Source organism: Alosa sapidissima, chromosome 9 (assembly GCF_018492685.1).
Source record: "Alosa sapidissima isolate fAloSap1 chromosome 9, fAloSap1.pri, whole genome shotgun sequence".
NCBI classification, from domain to species: domain Eukaryota; kingdom Metazoa; phylum Chordata; class Actinopteri; order Clupeiformes; family Clupeidae; genus Alosa; species Alosa sapidissima.
The window spans coordinates 33319788-33329132 of record NC_055965.1 but is presented as its reverse complement, the minus strand read 5'-3'; the positions used below and the strand labels follow the sequence as shown (position 1 = coordinate 33329132).

At 41.8% G+C, this 9345-nt stretch overlaps 4 protein-coding genes across 3 annotated transcripts in view; 1 reads left to right on the top strand and 3 right to left on the bottom strand.

Moving 5' to 3' along the window:
• The window catches only part of LOC121718854 (zinc finger protein 665-like), a 1212449-nt gene that overhangs the window by 595790 nt on the left and 607314 nt on the right, over positions 1-9345 (bottom strand).
• The window catches only part of LOC121718796 (NACHT, LRR and PYD domains-containing protein 3-like), an 800724-nt gene that overhangs the window by 236486 nt on the left and 554893 nt on the right, over positions 1-9345 (bottom strand). The gene's annotated exons all lie outside the window — the stretch shown is intronic.
• The window catches only part of LOC121718792 (protein NLRC5-like), a 787595-nt gene that overhangs the window by 321954 nt on the left and 456296 nt on the right, over positions 1-9345 (bottom strand). The window lies entirely within an intron of this gene.
• The window catches only part of LOC121718816 (NACHT, LRR and PYD domains-containing protein 3-like), a 95767-nt gene continuing 95236 nt past the window's right edge, over positions 8815-9345 (top strand). The window contains exon 1 of the mRNA XM_042104092.1: positions 8815-8895. The gene's annotated coding sequence lies outside the window, so the exon portion shown is untranslated. The remainder of the gene's footprint in view (positions 8896-9345) is intronic.

Here is a 9345-nt window from a genome sequence, read left to right as displayed (position 1 = left end):
TGGAGGATAAAAATGTTCAGTGTTTAGGAATAATTTGGATCCTCAAGTTATTTCTGAATTCCACAATCATTTTGGAAATAGCTATTCACTGGCCACAATTGAGTAACAAAGGGAAGAACTAGCCTCTACTACTCCTCATTGTCCTCATCCGTTGTCCTGTCGTCATCTTCTCCAGACTCTTCATCCCTGTCCTTCTGCTGTTTTTGCTGTGTAAATATATTGCCACATGTAACATCACTGCCTTTGCAGAAACAATAATTAGTACAGGCCAGGCCTGCAGCTGCACAGCTGCACTTTCCAGATACATGTATACACAGTTTTAACCTAGCTTTGCAGTTACAGCTGATAACATCTAACAAATCAGGAGGAGCAACAGGACTTGAATCGAGGGAAGTTCCTCTCCTTTCTTCATACCTGTCTTCTAACTCCCTCCAAACACGGTTATATCCACAGCCAGTGGATCAGGACAGTCTGCTGCTTTCCAAAGCAGCACCTGTAGATGGGCACGTTTTCCATGGAGGAGCAAGTTGCGTTCTGTAGGAGACAGTGTCTTCAGTGCTGGAGGAGCCGGGAGTGGGAGACCTCACCGACAGGGATGAATTACTGCACAGGCCTACCGGGCCCGGCTCAGGGGCCCAAGGGGTCAGGGGGCCCTGAAGCCCAAGCCTTTGCATGAAATCACTGTCTCAATATCAACACATCAGGATGTAGGCTATGAATCTGATTGAATTTAGTATTGGCCATCCCCAAAATGCACCAGAATACAGGAAATCACATCAAACAAATTAAAACATTTCTGAGGAAGGACCTCCAAACCCCCCTTCCACATATGCAACAATTAAAACAATTAATGGGGGGCCCTTAATACATCTGGGCCCAGGGGCCCGAAAGTTCATAATCCGTCCATGCTCACCGCTAGGTGGAGGCCCAAGCAAAAGGATCCGAAGAGAACCCTTGTAAGGGGTACTAAAAAGCTTACAGAGGCCTTCAGTAGAAGCCGCAGGAGGAGACCAGCCGTCGCCTGGGCCTGGCTACGGGAGAAATGCTTGCCTGAAGAGGGTCTCGATGCAGTGGCCACGGCGGAGAAGGACTTCACGCAACTGGGAGAGCAGTCTGAGGAAGCGGCCTTGGAAAATAAGGTAGTGACGCTGGCCTGGGCGCTGACTTCACCGAGAGAAGACCTTGAGCCCCTGCCCCCGCCGGACAGCTTTAGGCAGGAGTTGGCGGTGGCCCTGGCTGCGGAGCAGAGCAGAGGTGGAGCGGCAAGGAGGTGGTGCCTTGAGGACGGACGGTTGGCGGAGCCTGTTGGAGTCGGCCTGTTCGCCGGTGCTCTTTAGAAAAATAAGGGGGGAAAAAGTTTGTTGTGTGAAATCCGATGGCACGAGCCAGAGAGGTCTAGGCCTTGGCGCGATCGTGGCGATGTGGAGAGGTGACAGACCAGGTAACTGCCAGCACTACCCGCATTGGGTCGCTGGTGGTTATGGTTCCCCAGGGTGAGTAGGGCTCTTGCGGTGTGTGCACCCCACCTGCTGTGTGGCAGTGCCAGTGACTAATTGCTGGACTGAATGTGGGAACGCCCGCGCCGAGGACGGCAATGGCTTGTTGGGGGAGCTGTGCAATGCCAGCGTGCTGGACTGTGCTTGAGATTCCCACGATGTTTCGCGCTGGGGATTCTGGGGGAACTGAATGATCATCTCAATACCAATGTTTTTCCCAAAATCGAATCGAATCGAATTGTTAGGTTGGTGTATCATTACAGCCCTACTGTATATCGCTACAGCCCTATCCTCCAAAAATCTGTCTTAATTGGACCAAAAAAACTCAGCAAAATCAGCTTAATGAGAGTAAAATGTGACCAAACCAAGTTTAAATAGTGATTTTGAATCTTGAAAATATCAGGTATGGACTCAGCATCTCCAGTAAAACATACTAACATTGTCCATTTTGGCCAAGCAGCTCTTATAATATGATCAATATAGGCTATTATGCTAATTTATGCTAATTAGCTCAATTACACAAATTGCCCAACATATGCAAATTAGCATCCGACAGTTTCTGCATGCTGGGAACCCATACTATATATTTCCATCTATATATTTCCATTTGCTGTACTCAACATTTCCGGGTCCACAATGGGGCTTTATGGGCTGTCCACCGGACTAAAAGCAAAGGTATGTCTAAATACACTGGTTCTTGCCAATGTGGTCTGTTTGTAAAGGTTATAGTGAAAATAATGTTAGGAATGCCTGATCCGATTGGTTAGGTTGGACCAAGACTTTAAAAGCCTACGGCCGGTACTATGCTAGGGTTGAAAATGTTTCCCATTTGTGAGAGGCCAGACTCTTTTGGAAGAAGAGAGTTAAATCTCAGCCTCCACTGAGGAGGAACACCGAGCTGCATGTGTATTATATGCAAAAATCACCGATGACCAGGCAGAAGATGGGGGTGTTTCAAATATATATATATATATATATATATATATATACATAGTTAGATACCTATTCATCCTAAGTGTTATTGTGTGGCCTAGATGTTGGTCAATATGTATATTCTTTACTTGCACCTGTGTATAATGTACTCTGATTTGTGCTGTCAAAAATGAAGTTATTTTTACTCATGTAAGTTGTCAGTTTTTCTGTTGTATTCTTAGAGGGAGTAATAAAACTACCCTTGCATCGCAATCACACAAGTTCATTTACCTGCTGACTGGAGTGCGCTTCTCTGTACTCAGTACTCTTCTCTGTACGCAGTACTACTAACCGTAGCAAGTACAATTCCGCTGCTGTTGAGAAACTAGTCCCTCAAAATTTAATGTGATCATTGAGATGCAAGGATAGTTTTATTTCTAACATTATTCTATCAACACAGACATTTGTATCGATAGTCTGGCGTTATAATTTATATAGGGTCTACTAATTCCCCACATCTGAAGGTACATGCAGGAGGACATGTTTATTACTGCCCTACGCTGGGTGTCATTTGCACAAAGTTCTAAATCACAATCTGAAATGAATCCTGGGCTGCATGTGCTGTTGTAAACATATTCGGTTACATAAGAGTGACTTGAACGTGTCGTAAACGTTTATGACATAACAGGGTTATGGCAGTGTCATTTGTTTTTTTGTCATGACAAGACAAGTTAACTTTAAGTTAGTGTTAAGGTTATGACAGTATCATGCCACTCTTACTGTCTGTAACCTAAAGTAAAGTGTTACCCCATATTCTCATAAAATGTATATAAAATATATAAATGCTCCAGTGATGAATGAGCAAACATTTTCAATGCATTGAGTTATAAGTTATAAAGTAATTTAATGTCAAGGTAAATCTTATGTATTACACAATCATATGGATGTTCAGGTGTTTCTCACCGTGTAATCAGGGGGACTGGAGAAATTACTGTATGTAAGTGCCCCTCAAGGGAGAAAAGTACATGTTTGTGTCAGCCCATCATAAAAATCATCCATTGGGAACAAGGGATGTCTCCTTTCTTTCTTTCTTTCTTTCTTTTTGTGAAGGGAGACTCTTCATACTGGTGTCGTTTTTTTCTCCCTCTCTTTATCTCTCTCTCTCTCTCTCACTCACTCACACACACACACACACACACACACCTGTAATCAGGGGGACTGGAGAAAATACTGTATGTAAGTGTAACAGAGGTCGTCTCCCTCTATCACTCTGTGTCATTGTAGAATGACGGACGCCACAACAGCAAAGGGACAGTTGACAGAGGCATATATGCAGATAAATATCTCAAATTTATTACAAAACAGAACACGCAGTCAGAATATTACGCATGAAAATTGATCAGTGCGTAGCCGGATGGTTTTCTTCGATGTAAGAAGGTTGGATCGGCTCAGAGGCCCCTGGTGAGAGAGCAAACCCAACACTAAACAAGCATGCAACACAACGAGCACTACACACTTAACATCTGCAAACACCACTACAAAACATCACACCATGTTGCAGTTACACAACGAGCACTACACACTTAACATCTGCAAACACCACTACAAAACATCACACAACGTTGCAGTTACACAACGAGCACTACACACTTAACATCTGCAAACACCACTACAAAACATCACACCATGTTGCAGTTACACAACGAGCACTACACACTTAACATCTGCAAACACCACTACAAAACATCACACAATGTTGCAGTTACACAACGAGCACTACACACTTAACATCTGCAAACACCACTACAAAACATCACACAATGTTGCAGTTACACAACGAGCACTACACACTTAACATCTGCAAACACCACTACAAAACATCACACCATGTTGCAGTTACACAACGAGCACTACACACTTAAGATCTGCAAACACCACTACAATATATCACACCATGTTGCGGTTACAGGTACACAACAATGCAGTGTCCCTCACCTGGATCCTGCAGTTTCCTTAAAAACTGTATTGTTTTGCAAAAGAGTGTGAGAACTGTGTGAACCCAATGAAAATGTGTGAACACACTTGCAAGAGATGACTTCTGCTGTGCAAAGAAAGTGTTCATGAAGTGGATCCCAGTTTCCTTAAACAGGTGAAAAGCTATTGAGAAAAACTGTAATATACACACACACAGACACACACTCACACTCTCACAAACACACGTGCATATACACACCAGCACACAAACACCTAACCTGACTCCGCCAGATGGATGCTTCGCATTTGCTCTGTATGTCTATCTGGGAACTTTCCGTTGGAGAACTTCTGGGAAGGGGCGGAAATACTGGTTAGCTGATTGGATAAACCATCTGTCTATCACCACCTATGTTGGTTATCGACGGGCCAAATCAACCAATTAGATGAACAAAGTGTTCTTCTAATGCCTTCGTTTAACATACAATTAAGTTAGGTAACATAACTAACATTAACATTTTTTAACTTACCATTTGTATGTGACATGAACTTAATCAACGACAATTCCCATCAAGTTTTCACGGTAGGCCCTACACTTCTGAAGAAAATATATTCCTCCATTATGAACTGGAATCGGCCGTGGAGGATGTCTGTGTCGTTCATTCCTCCTAGCTGCATGGCTGAGACTCATAGCTTCACAGCTTCCCCAGGAATACTTTCTAATTTGAATAAAATGTGCGCGATAGCTACGCTCATCTCATCTGTGGATGCCGCCATATTGTTTGTTGCATCACACCTAAACCCGCCTCAAAACCAACGCTGATTGGCCGTTCGTTTGGTGAACTGTTCCAAATTTTCTCTATTGGAAAGAGGCCAGACTGATCTGCGAGTGGAAACCTGAAGCTTGCGAGATCAGGATGGTCTCACAAGGCTAACAAAGACCAGCAGCACACAGGAAACGTTTCCACTCACTCGCACACACACACACACATACATCAGCAGCACACAGGAAACAGCCTTTTCCACTCACTCACACACACACACACGCTTACATAAACACCAGCAGCACACAGGAAACAGCCTTTTCCACTCACACACACACACAAACACACATAACATACAAATATGTTTTTTTTATTGTTCACTCATACAGTACATATGTAACCATATAGATACTGTTGTTGAAAGTGAGTGTGTGTGTGTGTGTGTGTGTGTGTGAATGGGGGGATGGCAGGAGAGAGTCAGTTGTGGTGTAGAAGCCAAATGGGGTTTTGCGTTGATTTCCATTCATTCTTTTATAGTATTAGTGTGTGAGGGTGTGTGTGTGAGTGAGTGTGTGTGAGTCCACGCATATCAGGTGAATTAATAAATGACTGTTTGCTTTGAAGAAACTGCTGTCTTCAAAACAGCATCCGACAATCAGGTCTGTTTTTACAATGTTTATTTGTACAATATTTAAATTGTAGATTTTTTGAGTATGATTTTCTAGTAAATGTTTAATAATGTGTACTTTGAATATAGCCTAGTACATTGTCATGTATGTGTGTGTTTGTGTGTGCTCCACAGAACATAGGCTCTCAAGTGAAAAACAGAAAATCTGTAAATACTTATAAGGGAGTTGAACTTATTTCAGTCACAAATGATCTCTTAAATGTTTCACTGCAGAAATGTATTTATTATGTGAGGTACACCAGTGCATATCATCTCTAAAATTCACTTGTCAGGCCACATGTGTGGTAACATCAGCACCTGGTCCCATCTCACTGCACAATTCAAACTAGTCAGTCTATTGGGGCAGCCGTGGCCTACTGGTTAGTGCTTCGGACTTGTAACCGGAGTGTTGCTGGTTCGAACCTCGACCAGTAGGAACGGCTGAAGTGCCCTTGAGCAAGGCACCTAACCCCTCACTGCTCCCCGAGCGCTGCTGTTGTAGCAGGCAGCTCACTGCGCCGGGATTAGTGTGTACTTCACCTCACTGTGTGCTGAGTGTGTTTCACTAATTCACGGATTGGGATAAATGCAGAGACCACCAAATTTCCCTCTCGGGATCAATAGAGTATATATACTTATACTTACAGTCTGAGGCCACAGTGCGGTGTTATGGTTATCTAGTGGTCAACAAGAGAACATGTCCTAAGAGGAGACTAGCAGCACTAAGGCAGTAGACTCAGTATACTCACTTAAAATAGGCAAGGATACATATTACATAACATTTGGGATTGATCACATAACTACTAGACTGCAACACTGTAGTTACACAAACAGATGTCTTCATTTTGTAGAATATTAATAAATCATATTTTGTGCAAGTAATATCAATAAAATCTGGTATAGTTTATGATATTGTGTCAAGGTCAATGCAAAATCTAGAGAAATGTGCGAGGATGTCAGCGGGGGATGGTTGACATTGACTGTTATGAATTGAACATATTCCATTTGTACTGTTCGCCATATCTGTTCCTGGGTCACATATTTTGTTTATGTTTTATTCAGTTTAACCAATGCAAACTAATGCCCCTCATGCATTAATAGCAAAATAAAAAATAAAAAACTACCAAATCAATTGTGGAGCAGTAAAATATAATCAGTACATTGATTACAAGCTACTATATTTGATAGATATATTGTCAATAGCCAACATGTCCTGTGTCATTGTATCCAACACAGGCTCTCCCCAGGTCATCATGGGAACTGCAGGTCATCTTGGGAAAACAGCTACTTGGTGAAGTTTTCAGACGACTCAGGCCTGTTGTCTCTTCTCCAGGGCAACCAATCTGACCACAACAGAGCCCTTACGGAATTTGAATTTGCGATGACAGCTTCCTTGACCTAAATGTGTCTAAAACTAAAGAACTATAGACTTTAGGAAACACAGTGACGAACCAAAACCGAGTGTAATACACAATGAGGATGTTCAAATAGTACTTAGGCACAGTGTCTGACCCGCAACTGAAATTCAGTGAGACCACTCACAGCATTATTAAGTGAGCAAACCAAAGAATATACCTACTGAGGAAGCTTAACTCTTTTGTTATCTGTAAAATAATTCTATGTTCATTTTATCAAACCTTCATTGAGAGTCTATAACATTTTCTTTCGCTGGTTTAATGGACTATCTGTGAAAGACAAAAAGAGCTTAAGCAACTTTGTTAAGGTCATAAACCAGTTAAAAGATGGGTTGTCCAGAAAGCATACAGAATATCTTAACATTGCATACATTTTATACAGTATGCTAATGCACTTTTTAACTTTTAACCCCTTCATGGATGGGTTGACTGTAAACCGAATTGCCCCTCAGGGACTAGTAAAGGTATCTGAACTGAGCTGAACTGAACAGGGTCTATCAGGAGAGGGTCTAAAGACACACCACAGCTGAACATGTCAATACCAATACTCACATGCACCGCAGCAGTATATCAGGAGAGTGTCTAAAGACACACCACACCTGAACATGTCAATACCAATACTCACATGCACCGCAGCAGGAAAAGTGAAGGGACGCCATCACCTTGAGATAGCCCGCTGAAATAATTTCCCCTGTTTGTATATTCACTCGAAGTTGACCTACCATAACTTCCAAACTCTGTAGCCCATAAACTGTATGATAGGCTATTTAATATTTTTCTCTAAAATAACCAAATGCATTTGTTCAACTTTATGAAGAACAATTACGTATAGGCTAGGCCTACTTGGAATGCACACATTTTGCTTGCGCAGGAGGGAGAATAACAGCACACAGGACAGTTACAGAACTTTAGCCTTTTTAGGGCTGGATAAAGTTGACTAAATTAATATAGGCTGTTGTTAGGTGTGAATAAAGTATACTTTGTTGGCTACATTATTATCTGACCAATGAACTTGTAATTAGGAAACGGATGAATACTGCAACCCTTCCACCGTTGGGGGACGAATGTTGACATTTTGCCGTATTTTGGGTGAGAAACACGGGAAATCTCCCTCTATAAAAAAAACATTTTAATGCTCAATGTTGAAAGCTATGCTTTGGATAGACAATATCAACACAGGAGTGATATGATTAACGTCAAAAATCTAGACTGGAGGACCTTTAAATAGGCTACTGGAATTATCACGAACTACCATGCAAACTTTTTTCTTTTTTTTTAGGTTCATGCTTGTTTGCTATCTAGCAAAATCAGATTGGCAGATAGCGGAGGTAGTATATGCTGGTGGTATGCCGCTTGTGATCCGCCGTTGGACAACGATCTCTTTAAATGTAACTTGAATATTAAGAAAAGTTAATAAAATTATATATGGAGTATAACTGAACAAATTAAAAAGATTTTAGACCAGTAGTGGCAAAATATTGGACAATTTGTCTGCAACTCGACAGTTGTCCGACAGCCTCAATTGCTATCTGGGACGCAGCGACCCAAACTCTTGGAGGCTGGACTGTTACAGGCCTACTGTGCGTCACGTCTCCTCCCCTAACGTCGCCTTCATTTTGTGAAAACGCAGTTCAACATTTCTGCAACGAAGCATTTAGAAAATACAATTGGTAAGTAGGCATTGAATAGTAGCCTATTGAATCGATGATTCAACAATGAGTTTGATAATATTATTTTTACGGGGATTCAAATAGCCTAGTCTCGTGTTCGAAACGATGGCAATGTTAACGTTATCGATAGCCTATGTTGATTTTTGCTTTAAGCAGTGTTGGGGAGTAACGAAATAGCCTACATGTACCGGCGTTACGTATTCAGAATACAAATTATGAGTAACTGTATTCCGATACAGTTACAAGTTAAATAGTTGGTATTTAGAATACAGTTACATTGTTGAAATCAATGGATTAGATGACGATACTTCTCTGTTTCATAAGTTTATTCACTCTCTAAATAAATTAAGGCAACTCCATTTCCCAGAAGCTCCTGAAAGCAATCTACAGTATGATGAAATTGTTTACATGTTTAAATCCAAACCCCGCCGTCTTGCCTCAAAACGCAGC